This window comes from Panthera leo, chromosome B4 (genome assembly GCF_018350215.1).
Source record: "Panthera leo isolate Ple1 chromosome B4, P.leo_Ple1_pat1.1, whole genome shotgun sequence".
Taxonomy (NCBI): Eukaryota; Metazoa; Chordata; class Mammalia; order Carnivora; family Felidae; genus Panthera; species Panthera leo.
This window is the reverse complement of record NC_056685.1, coordinates 52,303,892-52,318,577: the sequence shown is the minus strand read 5'-3', so window position 1 is coordinate 52,318,577 and position 14,686 is coordinate 52,303,892. Positions and strand designations below refer to the sequence as shown.

At 39.7% G+C, this 14,686-nt stretch overlaps 1 long non-coding RNA gene across 1 annotated transcript in view; it reads right to left on the bottom strand.

The window, feature by feature from the left end:
• LOC122224304 overlaps positions 1–14,686 on the bottom strand; it is a 211,763-nt gene that overhangs the window by 148,229 nt on the left and 48,848 nt on the right. The gene's annotated exons all lie outside the window — the stretch shown is intronic.

The window sequence follows — 14,686 nt, the reverse complement described above, 5'->3', positions numbered from 1 at the left end:
ATGGAAGAATTCCCCTCAGGAGAATCTCCAGGAAATAACAACAGCTAATGAACTGATCAAAAAAGATTTAAATAATATAACAGAAAGTGAATTTAGAATAATAGTCATAAAATTAATCGCTGGGCTTGAGAACAGTATACAGGACAGCAGAGAATTTCTTGCTACAGAGATCAAGGTACTAAGGAACAGTCAGGAGGAGCTGAAAAACGCTTAAATGAAATGCAAAACAAAATGGAAACGACAACGGCTCGGATTGAAGAGGCAGAGGAGAGAATAGGTGAACTAGAAGATAAAGTTATAGAAAAACAGGAAGCTGAGAAAAAGAGAGATAAAAAAATCCAGGAGTATGAGGGGAAAATTAGAGAACTAAGTGATACACTAAAAAGAAATAATATACGCATAATTGGTATCCCAGAGGAGGAAGAGAGAGGGAAAGGTGCTGAAGGGGTACTTGAAGAAATTATAGCTGAGAACTTCCCTGAACTGGGGAAGGAAAAAGGCACTGAAATCCAAGAGGCACAGAGAACTCCCTTCAGACGTAACTTGAATCGATCTTCTGCACGACATATCACAGTGAAACTGGCAAAACACAAGGATAAAGAGAAAATTCTGAAAGCAGCAAGGGATAAATGTGCCCTCACATATAAAGGGAGACCTATAAGACTCGTGAATGATCTCTCTTTTGAAACTTGGCAGGCCAGAAAGGATTGGCACGAGATCTTCAGTGTGCTAAACAGAAAAAAATATGCAGCCGAGAACCCTTTATCCAGCAAGTCTGTCATTTAGAATAGAAGGAGAGATAAAGGTCTTCCCAAACAAACAAAAACTGAAGGAATTTGTCACCACTAAACCAGCCCTACAAGAGATCCTAAGGGGGATCCTGTGAGACAAAGTACCAGAGACATCGCTACAAGCATAAAACATACAGACATCACAATGACTCTAAACCCATATCTTTCTATAATAACACTGAATGTAAATGGACTAAATGCACCAACCAAAAGACACAGGGTATCAGAATGGATAAAAAAACAAGACCCATAATTTGCTGTCTACAAGAGACTCATTTTAGATCTGAGGACACCTTTAGATTGAGAGTGAGGGGATGGAGAACTATTTATCATGCTACTGGAAGCCAAAAGAAAGCTGGAGTAGCCATACTTATATCAGACAAACTAGATTTTAAATTAAAGGCTGTAACAAGAGATGAAGAAGGGCATTATATAATAATTACAGGGTCTATCCACCAGGAAGAGCTAACAATTATAAATGTCTATGCGCCGAATACCGGAGCCCCCAAATATATAAAACAATTACTCATAAACATAAGCAACCTTATTGATAAGAATGTGGTAATTGCAGGGGACTTTAACACTCCACTTACAGAAATGGATAGATCATCTAGACACACGGTCAATAAAGAAACAAGGGCCCTGAATGATACATTGGATCAGATGGACTTGACAGATATATTTAGAACTCTGCATCCCAAAGCAACAGAATATACTTTCTTCTCGAGTGCACATGGAACATTCTCCAAGATAGATCACATACTGGGTCACAAAACAGCCCTTCATAAGTATACAGGAATTGAAATTATACCATGCACACTTTCAGACCACAATGCTATGAAGCTTGAAATCAACCACAGGAAAAAGTCTGGAAAACCTCCAAAGCATGGAGGTTAAAGAACACCCTACTAACGAATGAGTGGGTCAACAAGGCAATTAGAGAAGAAATTAAAAAATATATGGAAACAAACGAAAATGAAAATACAACAATCCAAACGCTTTGGGATGCAGCGAGGGCAGTCCTGAGAGGAAAATACATCGCAATCCAGGCCTATCTCAAGAAACAAGAAAAATCCCAAATACAAAATCTAACAGTACACCTAAAGGAAATAGAAGCAGAACAGCAAAGGCAGCCTAAACCCAGCAGAAGAAGAGAAATAATAAAAATCAGAGCAGAAATAAACAATATAGAATCTAAAAAAACTGTAGAGCAGATCAACGAAACCAAGAGTTGGTTTTTTGAAAAAATAAACAAAATTGACAAACCTCTAGCCAGGCTTCTCAAAAAGAAAAGGGAGATGACCCAAATAGATAAAATCATGAATGAAAATGGAATTATTACAACCAATCCCTCAGAGATACAAACAATTATCAGGGAATACTATGAAAAATTATATGCCAACAAATTGGACAACCTGGAAGAAATGGACAGATTCCTAAACACCCACACTCTTCCAAAACTCAATCAAGAGGAAATAGAAAGCTTGAACAGACCCATAACCAGCGAAGAAACTGAATCGGTTATCAAAAATCTCCCAACAAATAAGAGTCCAGGACCAGATGGCTTCCCAGGGGAGTTCTACCAGACGTTTAAAGCAGAGATAATACCTATCCTTCTCAAACTATTCCAAGAAATAGAAAGGGAAGGAAAACTTCCAGCCTCATTCTATGAAGTCAGTATTACTTTGATTCCTAAACCAGACAGAGACCCAGGAAAAAAAGAGAACTACAAGCCAATATCCCTGATGAATATGGATGCAAAAATTCTCAATAAGATACTAGCAAATCGAATTCAACAGCATATAAAAAGAATTATTCACCATGATCAAGTGGGATTCATTCCTGGGATGCAGGGCTGGTTCAACATTCGCAAATCAATCAACGTGATACATCACATTAATAAAAGAAAAGATAAGAACCATATGATCCTGTCAATCGATGCAGAAAAGGCCTTTGACAAAATCCAGCACCCTTTCTTAATAAAAACCCTTGAGAAAGTCGGGATAGGAGGAACATACTTAAACATCATAAAAGCCATTTATGAAAAGCCCACAGCTAACATCATCCTCAATGGGGAAAAACTGAGAGCTTTTTCCCTGAGATCAGGAACACGACAGGGATGCCCACTCTCACCGCTGTTGTTTAACATAGTGTTGGAAGTTCTAGCATCAGCAATCAGACAACAAAAGGAAATCAAAGGCATCAAAAATGGCAAAGATGAAGTCAAGCTTTCGCTTTTTGCAGATGACATGATATTATACATGGAAAATCCGATAGACTCCACCAAAAGTCTGCTAGAACTGATACACGAATTCAGCAAAGTTGCAGGATACCAAATCAATGTACAGAAATCAGTTGCATTCTTATACACTAACAATGAAGCAAAAGAAAGACAAATAAAGAAACTGATCCCATTCACAATTGCACCAAGAAGCATAAAATACCTAGGAATAAATCTAACCAAAGATGTAAAAGATCTGTATGCTGAAAACTATAGAAAGCTTATGAAGGTAATTGAAGAAGATACAAAGAAATGCAAAAACATTCAGTGCTCATGGATTGGAAGAATAAATATTGTTAAAATGTCAATACTACCCAAAGCTATCTACACATTCAATGCAATCCCAATCAAAATTGCACCAGCATTCTTCTCGAAACTGGAACAAGCAATTCTAAAATTCATATGGAACCACAAAAGGCCCCAAATAGCCAAAGTAATTTTGAAGAAGAAGACCAAAGCAGGAGGCATCACAATCCCAAACTTTAGCCTCTACTACAAAGCTGTCATCATCAAGACAGCATGGTATTGGCACAAAAACAGACACACAGACCAATGGAATAGAATAGAAACCCCAGAACTAGACCCACAAACGTATGGCCAGCTAATCTTTGACAAAGCAGGAAAGAATATCCAATGGAAAAAAGACAGTCTCATTAACAAATGGTGCTGGGAGAACTGGACAACAACATGCAGAAGATTGAAACTAGACCACTTTCTCACACCATTCACAAAAGTAAACTCAAAATGGGTAAAGGACCTGAATGTGAGACAGGAAACCATCAAAACCCTAGAGGAGAAAGCAGGAAAAGACCTCTCTGACCTCAGCCGTAGCAATCTCTTACTTGACACATCCCCAAAGGCAAGGGAATTAAAAGCAAAAATGAATTACTGGGACCTTATGAAGATAAAAAGCTTCTGCACAGCAAAGGAAACAACCAACAAAACTAAAAGGCAACCAACGGAATGGGAAAAGATATTTGCAAATGACATATCAGACAAACGGCTAGTATCCAAAATCTATAAAGAGCTCACCAAACTCCACACCTGAAAAACAAATAACCCAGTGAAGAAATGGGCAGAAAACATGAATAGACACTTCCTAAAGAAGACATCTGGATGGCCAACAGGCACATGAAAAGATGCTCAACGTCGCTCCTTATCAGGGAAATACAAATCAAAACCACACTCAGATATCACCTCACGCCAGTCAGAGTGGCCAAAATGAACAAATCAGGAGACTAGAGATGCTGGAGAGGATGTGGAGAAACGGGAACCCTCTTGCACTGTTGGTGGGAATGTAAACTGGTGCAGCCACTCTGGAAGACAGTGTGGAGGTCCCTCAGAAAATTAAAAATAGACCTACCCTATGACCCAGCAGTAGCACTGCTAGGAATTTACCCAAGGGATACAGGAGTACTGATGCATAGGGGCACTTGTACCCCAATGTTTATAGCAGCACTCTCAACAATAGCCAAATTATGGAAAGAGCCTAAATGTCCATCAACTGATGAATGGATAAAGAAATTGTGGTTTATATACACAATGGAATACTACGTGGCAATGAGAAAGAATGAAATATGGCCTTTTGTAGCAACGTGGATGGAACTGGAGAGTGTGATGCTAAGTGAAATAAGCCATACAGAGAAAGACAGATACCATATGGTTTCACTCTTATCTGGATCCTGAGAAACTTAACAGAAACCCAAGGGGGAGGGGAAGGAAAAAAAAAAAGAGGTTAGAGTGGGAGAGAACCAAAGAATAAGACCCTTAAAAACTGAGAACAAACTGAGGGTGGATGGAGAGTGGGAGGGAGGGGAGGGTGGGTGACGGGTATTGAGGAAGGCACCTTTTGGGATGAGCACTGGGTGTTGTATGGAAACCAATTTGACAATAAATTTCATATATTGAAAAAATAAAAAAAAAAAGAGAGAAAATATATTGCCATAACGTGATATTCCACTAATACATATAAGTGTTGTTAATTTTTAAGAAGTCTTTTTATTTTGTTTAAAGTCACAACCTACATTGACACTAACCTAGCATGTAAATAAATAAAGCAACAATTTCTGGAAATTTACAGAGAAACTCCTAGAAATACACACATACAGACAGTATCCCACACACACAGTAAATATAACTATTTACTAAAAATAGATAAATCATCATTTTTCAAGTCATCAGAAAATATTTTAAAAATTCAACTATATAGTTTGAGATTTTTCATATGCTCATGAGATACTTCTGTAATTTAAAAAGTACCATATATATATATATATATATATATATATATATATATATATATATATGTATTTATTGTACAGTAAGTCTGGCCTCAATTCCTAAGACCATGAGATCATGATCTGAGCTGAAATCAAGAATCAGCTTAATCGACCTAGCCACCCAGGCACCCCCAGGTGACAATGTTTTTAATTATAACTTCAGAAGAGGGTCTTTCTGTGTGCTTTTGAGGTTAGCGCCTACATTTCTAATGTAAACTTTTTAATACCAACATTAGTTACTATTTTCATACAAGTATCACTATGCCTAGCCATAGACCTTGCCAGAGTTTAATTATTTCTGCTAAATTAGTTTGGTTTCCACAGAAATCTCAAACAGCTGACCCTTTAGAAAAGCTTGTGGGAGACACATTATTGCAGACCTTCAAGTGCATCCAGGGGGAGCCTAAAATATAAAAATCAGACCCTGTGGTAAGTTCTATTACAAACTTACAAGCTCTTTAAAGTGTGTGTTTAAAGACAATGAATCCCCCTGAGTAACTTCATACTAACTCAAACCATTTCTCCCAAATGACATTTAAGATAAAAAAAAAAAAAAATGCGTACTTGCCTCTAACTTACTCTAATTTCCCTAAAGCATGTTCTTCTAAGAGCCAAGAAACTCATTTAGGTTGTTAATTAAATCTGTCCCCCAAAGATGAAACAAAGAACATGAAGTTACAATTCTAAATATACTCCTGACGTAATTGCCTAACACCTGCACTATTTTAACATTTGTGAAAGACCTATCTACATAGAATCAACTAAAAATACAAAAGACTACCATATTCTTACTCTGAACAAGCCTCCAGAATTAAACCTAAGACCCTTAGAGGAAACAGGACACACCAAAAAAAAGGGAAGAAAACTATATGATTTAAGAGTCAAATAAAATTATTCCATAGGACTTAAAAATTCAGACATATTCAAGAGGCTAAGAGATTATTTCCTATAAAGGGAAACATATGTTACATACAAATCTTTTCATTAAACCCCAAAGTCTCATCTATTTTCTGGTTATAAATATTCTACATAGGGAAAGAAAGCTTAAAGCCAATGAACTTGAAATTCAGTGTATGTGCATATAGACACCACGCATAATTTCCTGGGTGTATAACTTTTAAGCCGCCTGTAAAATGCCTTTTGTGAGTCTTGCTCTGTTTTACTTTTTTTAGTGTTAAGTGATACTGAGTTTCAGAGCAACAGTTTCATGCCTGGGTTTATACTCTAACAGGATTTCTTATTTTCTGTGGCCACACACGGTTAGAGGAAATTAAATTTGGCCCTAAGAGTCCACACATGAAGCACTAGGTGCTCTATTTGCCTCTCAAATAAACTGTACCACCAAAACTTTAATCATCTCTCGATTCCTCTGTCTCAGGAGACTGGGTCCCTTAATACATTATGTATGTGGTAGAGGGAAAAGGCTCACAGGATTTGAAATCAAGCAGCTCCACCATTTAGCAATAGCTCCATGATTTAAGACTCCTAATGATATCAAATGATACCTCGTCTGCATTAAAGGGGAGTAAAGATTTCTTCCCTGTTTACCCTACAGGTCTGTTACAGAAGAAGATATGAGAAAATCAATGTTCAACACTCAACGAGCACAGGATCTCTGTTAGGCACTGGGGAAGCAGTGATGAGTAAGACATGACCCTACCTTCTAAGTTTGTAAAGAGATTCCCAAACTACAAAGAGCATTACACATGAAGGGCATCATCATGGACCATTTGCCTCCAGGACAAGGGAAATGCCCCTGCCTTCACAACAATCTGAATTTGACTCACACTTTGGATCACTTGCTCTGAAAGGCTTTTCTCCAGAACTCCCGGGGCTCACTGCCTCATCCCCACCCTACCAGTCTCCTCATCCCCACCCCCAGCCCCACCCCATCAGGTCTCCACTTGGACAAGCCCCTTCTCAGCAAAGCCATCCCTGACACTCAATTATTTTGTTAATTTTGAATTTAATAATTTTATATAAGTTCTTGACATAAGCTTAATAATTTATTCATTTTTTAAATTTTTTTTAATGTTTATTTATTTGAGAGAGAGAGAGAGAGAACAAGAGCAGGGGAGGAGCAGAGAGAGGGAGACACAGAATCTGAAGCAGGCTCCAGGCTCCAAGCTGTCAGCACACAGCCTAATGCGGGGCTTGAACTCACAGACCGTGAGATCATGACCTGAGCCAAAGTTGGACACTTAACCAACTAAGCCACCCAGGCGCCCCACAAGCTTAATAATTTAAATAATTACTTTGTTAATTATTTTTGTATCTGTAGATTTAGGGTTTCGGGTCTATGTTTTCAATGAGATTATTTTTTTTTAATGTTTATTTATTCTTTGAGAGAGAAACCGAACATGAGCAAGAGAGGGATGGGGGGGGGGGGGGCAGGGGCAGGGGGTGGGGAGAGAATCCCAAGCAGACTCCGAGCTGTCAGCACAGAGCCTGACATGGGGCTCAAACCCATAAACCTCGAGATCATGACCGGAACTAAAGTGGGAGGCTTAACAGACTGAGCCACCCAGACGCCCCACAGGTCTATGTTTTCACAATGGAATCCTATTGTTTGAATTTAGTACATGTGTAAGATGTTGTAATTTTTATTTTTTTAACTTTTTATTGTGAATATTTTCAAATAAATAGAGAGAGAAAAGGCTAATGAACGCCTACATACTTGTCACCCTGCTTCAACACTCAATACCTATCTTCCTTGTTCCACCGAGATCTTCCTGATGCCCCATGCCCAATTCTGGATTATTTTAAAGCAAATCTCAAGTATTTTTTTCCATCATAATACCTCAGTATACTTCATCATAATATGTCTGTATACATGTCCAAATGATAAAGGCTCTTTTTTTTTTTTCAACAAAATCTCAATTACATCATCACACCTAAACCTGACATTTTATTTAAAATTACAAATCCACCAGGGGTGCCTCGGTGGCTCAGTCAGTTAAGCATCCAACTCTTGGTTTTGGCCCAGGTCATGATCTCATGGTGTGAGAAGTCATGAGATAGAGCCCTGCGTCAGGCTCTGTGCTGACGGTGTAGAGCCTACTTGGGCTCCTCTCTCTCCCTCTCTCTCTGACCCCTTCCCTGCTCACGCTCTCTCTCAAATAAACATTTAAAAATAAATAAAATAAAACAAAATGTCCCCCAGCACTTTCTCTTTCCCTGTTTATTCTCTATTACTTTCATTGCTATCTGACTTACTGTATCTTTCACCTATTTATTCATTGCCTATCTCATCCACTAGAACGTAAGCACCCTGAAAGCAGGTATTTTTGTCCATTTTGTTCCCTACTATATTCCTAGTATCTAGAATTGTCCTAAACATCAAAGGCACTGAATCATTTGTTTCTGAGTAAAAGAATCCATTGAAGTCATAAGAACAGACTGGATTCATATGATGAGCTTAGGGCAAAACCCTATCCTGGCCTTAAATGTCAGCTTAGCTTTTGATTAGAGCAAATTTGTTCTTTCCAAGAAAACTTGAAGTTCTGTATTCCTATATAATTGCTCAAGGGTGTACTCAAGTGACAAGACGGAATTTGTTAAAGGAAACAAAAAGGGACCTAAAAATTATTACCACCTTTACAGAAAGCAATTTTACTTCTGTCCCAAAGTTCTTAGTCCTGGAAAACACTGAGGAGCAGAACCTTGTTTCTGCAACCTGAATCTGTATTTCCTATTTATTAATAGCCTAGGAACAGGCAGGCACACACTTACAGTGAAGTCTCCAGGTTCTATTCTGAATTAACATAATAATAGCTAACATCTGTAGACCACTTATTATGCACTAGGCACCTTCTAAGTGTTTTACCCACATTAATTCATTTTATCATAATGACTCTACAATGTAAGTACAATTATTACCCCATTTATAGATGAGGTTGAACGAGACATGCAGTAAGAACTCTACAAAGCAGAGCAGAACACGGTCAACATCCCCCAGCTGGGAAGTGCGAGCTCAGAACCTCAGCCCAGGAGGTCGTGGTGCACAGCCTGCACTCTGAACCCCTGTGCTATCCCAAAATATCACACATCAGTGCCTGTCATGCTGCATTCTCCACGAGGAATCCAGTAGTGCAACAGCTGGGAGCAAAATCCTAAGAATCAATCTGACATGGATTAGTATCTGAGCTCTGGTTATATGACCCTTAGTAAATTAACCTGAGATTCAGTTTCTTCATTTCTAAAATAGGAATTGTAACAAAACATGCCTCACATAATTAATGAAACAGTTAAATGACAGAATCTATGTAAAGTATTCAGTACAATTTCAGGCATTTTGTCGATGTCAATGCTGCAGAGTGATTAAGAGCAATCTGTGGAGTCAGACTGCCTGGGTTGGAATCCCAGTAATGCCACTCACTCTGCAACCTAGGGTAAGTTATTTAACCCTCTCTGTACCTCTATTTCCTCATCTATAAAATGAGGAAAATGCTAGTACCTACCTCACAGAGTTATGACAGTTAAGAGCATTATTCTGTATAATGGGCTTCCTACAGCACCTAACATATTATACATTCTCAGTAAATGTTCACTATTGTTTCATTGTAGCTATCTGTTATTCCTCCCTCTTCCCAACATATCTCCAAGCCAGCTTTCCATCTCCCAAACCCCCAGATGTTTATTATACACTTAACAGAAAATTAAAAGTAACATTTCCGCAGAGATTCCTCAAAATAACAATTGTAAAACTTCAAAGAAAGGTGCCAGCTGATCATGTCCAAAATTTACAAATGCAAAGTCTCAGACCTGGTTTCCCGCAAGGAAGAGAGCCAGCATTAAACATGTGTCGGGCCTCTAGAGAGAGTGAAGCTATCCCATCACAGAAAGCCCTTACCCTCTAATGGGGTCAAACCGGCATCTAGAGAGTGGGGGAGGATGGAGAATAACAGAAGAACCTGACCTTGCTTCCCCTTCAGACACCACTGGCTCTCTCCCACTTGCTTCAGACGAGGCTATAGTGAAGAAAGGAGCTCATAGGAGACCCTGGCTATAGGGTGGATGAAGAAGAGTTGTACTGAATGAAGACTGATGGGGTATTTTACCCCACTAAATAAATTACACAGGCTCAGTGGGAGACAAAAAATAAATTGTGATTTGTTGACATCTTAACATATATTGCTCATGCAACATACAAGCTATTTTCAGGTAGCAGTTGCCTCCTATGTCTCAACCCCCTCCTGCTTCCAGTTTAGGAACGCCCTAGTGACACCCACCCTATCTCCACGCGCTCAACCTCCCATCTCCAACTAACCCCAGCAGATCTTAGACTCACTTAGGCCCCATCCACCATAAAGCTCTAGCCACTTGGGGTGCCTGGGTTGGTCAATTAAGTGCGTGACTTTGGCTCAGGTCATGATCTCACGGTTCGTGAGTTCGAACCCCCATCCCCCCTACCCCGCCCCCAAACTTGGGCTCTGTGCTAACAGCTCAGAGCCTGGAGCCTGCTTCAGATTCTGTGTCTCCATCTCTCTCTGCCCCTCGCCTGCTCACTCGCTCCCTCTCTCTCCCTCTCTCTCTCAAAAATAAACATTAAAAAAAATTTTTAAAAGAAGCTCTAGCCATCCAAACCTCCCTACTGGTCCAGCACAGGTCATGTGCACACACTCCACTGTCTTTTGTGTACATCCATCCCTCTGCTTGTGATGTCCCTCCCCCTCTTCTGCACGTGGTGAACAACAGCAATGGCATCCACCCTACTAGACACTTTACCAATCTTCTTTAGATACATTCACCCCTGCCTGCCAGGGATACACTGTATGTGCCCCCATTATATACTTTTTATACTGGACTGAACTGAAGGATCCATCATGACAGGATCATCTTCATCTAGGTAGGCTCATTAACTGGCACTGAAGAGACTCAGTCTGTGTTTACTGAACTCAAACAAGGCATTTTGTTTTACTCATAAAGCTTATACGGTTCTTCTCATAATCTTGCCAGTCAATCCTCTACCTTTAAATTTTCAAAGGATATAGATCAAATATTTCCAAGTACAATATCCTGACAATTGATTTCTAGATGAAACACAAAATCTCCTAAAAATGAAGGTCTTTGTGCAAGAGACAGGTAACAGTGAAGAGTTCCAGTTCAGAAGACTATACAATCCATCTGTTTTCTCATGGCTGGGGAGGAGCTCTACCAATGAAGAGCACCTGCCAGCAAGAGTCTGACACGACGCTCCTGTCCATTTGGAAGGCAGCACATGCCTCTCCTTCCTCTCAGAGCTTTGTCCAGATGCAACAAAGCAGATTGCTTTAGATTCAGAAAATTTTCTCTGGCTTGTGCTGGGGCTCACTGCACAGACTTCCCTTTCATCTACCTTCAGAGCATTTTCTTGTCTGGCCTTAAAAATCCCTGGAGATACTTCATAAGACTCAACAGACACAGGCAAGGTCAGCACATTCCAACCTGATTGAAGGAAGAGAACAGATGATATGCACATTTTTCAAGGCCACATGTACCTTTTCTCTGCTTAAGGGGCTACCAACAAGAAAAAGTTGGGGCTTTACTGAAAGTGGAGGCTTCCATACATCCTACTAATAGTCAACTGATTAACCCCTACTTTGAATGGAACTCAAGACACTGCTAGCTGCATGCTATTTAGACTGATTTTGTCATTGTAGGCAAAAATCATATTCCACTAAGGACGGTTGTATTGGAGAAACAAATATCATTTCAAGGGAATATTCAATATAACTAAGCAATGTCTATATCCTTAGCATGACTTACAACATTTTTACATTTTCATTCTGGTTCTATTAATTTCATAGGAGGGAAATTCCCTCTGGTGCTGAGAGTTAAGCAACTAAATTCACTCCTTTCCCATGTCTACTATCTTATTATGCCAGTGGTATCTGATCGGGCATTGACTGCACTATAGACAGAAACTTGGGGTTGAGAGGTGACAGGAAGCCAGAAGGTGGAGGAAGGGGATTGCACAGCTACAGATATTGCTGGTTGGTTGTTTCGTGGTAAAGACTCAGTGAATCATTTCTGAATCTATGTTCTACCTGCAGACTGAACAAGATGGTGGTGAGTGATGTTAATTATTACAGAATACTAAAGCCCAGGAGATTTATTATTGTCAGATGCATCAAAATACTGCCTGAATAACTATAAACATAAGCTGGAAGAAAATTAATACTACGTCATTTGCTGACCCACATACCACCCCAAAGGCCCTATGCTAGGGCTTTGGACACTGACAGTCATTTCTGAGCCCCTGATTAAGTAGGCAAACTTACCAGAAGTTGCAACATGACTGAATAACATGGCCCCTTCTTCTAGTTATCAAAAACAGCAGCACTATAGTCTCCTGGTTTAATCCAGTATTCAGAGATGTTCATTTTTTTCTCTGCACTTCCCATGACTCCACAGGGTTGCAGGAAGAAGGGAGAAAATAGACTTCTGTGTTGACAAAGTTACCTGGTTTTCTACTCTAGTGAGAACACAGTTTCCACAGAGCACCCTCATGCTGGTAAAAAGGAATAAGTATGAGGGTGTTATCCAGATGGTCCATTTGAGAACAAGCAGTGACACATCACTATTTAAGGCATGCTTGTGACTCATCACACAAAGCCCTCCGTCCTTCTCCCTCCAGAAAAGTTCACCACAAATGCCCTAACTACATCTCCCATGAAAGCTCCGGCACCCAGAAGTACAAAAAGTAAACTGAACCTAGGACTCCGATTTCCTTTTTTCCCCAAAGGTACAAAGTGTATCGTGAGAGCTATGAATTCAGTAGAATGGGGGTGCACATCAGCTTTCCTTCACCTCTAGAGCAAATTCTCGGCAAGGTGATTTCTATTACAAATTCCAGGGGGTAGCTAACTTCTTAAGGAGTTTTTCTGAACCTTACAAATGTAACTTCCATTTCTCTTGCTCCCAGCTACTTTCTCCCTTACTCTTAATAATCTCTCATTACCCCTGCATAACTGTGGCCACTTCAGTACGTGCTACAAACTCACTATAGCACCAAATAACACATAAACTAATCCCCGTCTCCAGGACAAAGCACCCTTCTCCCTTCGCTTAGGGAATCCCATTCCAGAGCAGATGCCTTCCATGATGGCTGGCATAGGCAAGGACAATTGCCTTATAAGATGTTTTCAATGTTAATTAATGTGATTTTAATCATCTGTCTTAACAGATCACTAGGCATTGATCTGTATAATTTAGAATTTTATTTACTATAAGGCTTTCTGGGAGAGTGAGCACATTTTATGCAATGACTGAATAGAATTCCAATCCATTAGCTTTAGACTAAATCCAGTTGGGAAGCCAGGTGAGAAAACACAGAGGCAGAGACTTTGGAAATAACTTTTCAGCAAGAAGGCCTATTTCTTCTCCCTTCACCTCCCAGTAGTTAAATATGGAGAACAGAAGTGGCAAGCAGGCAGGCAGGCAGGAAGAAAGGGGAGAGGGAGGGAGGAAAGAGAGAGGAAGGGGGGAAGAAGGGGTATAAACACAAAAAGCAGAGAAATAACGGAAAAGGAAAGAGAGAAGCTCTATACTATTGAGGGAGAGGGAAGAACTCCATGGTCGTAGAACACCTCTTGGATACTGAAGGCTTGGTTGGCAGGAGTAGATGGTAAGAAGACTCCTTATGGAACGTAAGAAATGGTCTCTGGAGCTACCCACCTTGGCATGACTTGCTCAACTGTGTGAATCTGTGATGTGGGTAACAAATGCTAGTGAGATGCTCTGACTCTCTGAATCAGCTGCCATTGCCTCAGCTCCAGGTAAGGTAAGGACACCTAGTTGCCACTGCTGCACTGTGAGAGTCCCTTTTGACAGGTGCATACTATTTACTGCTCCAGTTAATGGTTCTCTAGGCAGTTTCTCAGCATCCTAATTATTCTTCCACGTCTGGACATTTCTAACAAAAGCCCTTCCCCTTAACCTTCATTTTAAATGTTTGCAAATGTCCGATTATATTACTTATACACATTCTATTTCTAGAAATATCTTCCTGCTTCATAATCTTAATACACAGTGGTCAATATTACGAGGTCCCTTCAAAACAAAGATAAGGTCATTACATGGTTTAGTGAATAGGAGACAGAAGACTGCAAAAAGTACCCTTCTTCATTATATTACAAAAAAGTCCCCTATATTGAAGATCTTGCAATAAATACTTTTATGTTCTTAAAGGCAGAAACATTACGTTTCTCCTTGAGAAATTGAATTTCTTTTATCTAATAGACACTGTGGTGTATGATCAAGTTTCCTTCTTTGCATTTTGATTTGATAAAAATCATAAAGACTCAAGAGAATAAGACAAGTCACAGATGGGGAGAAAATATTTGCAAAAGACA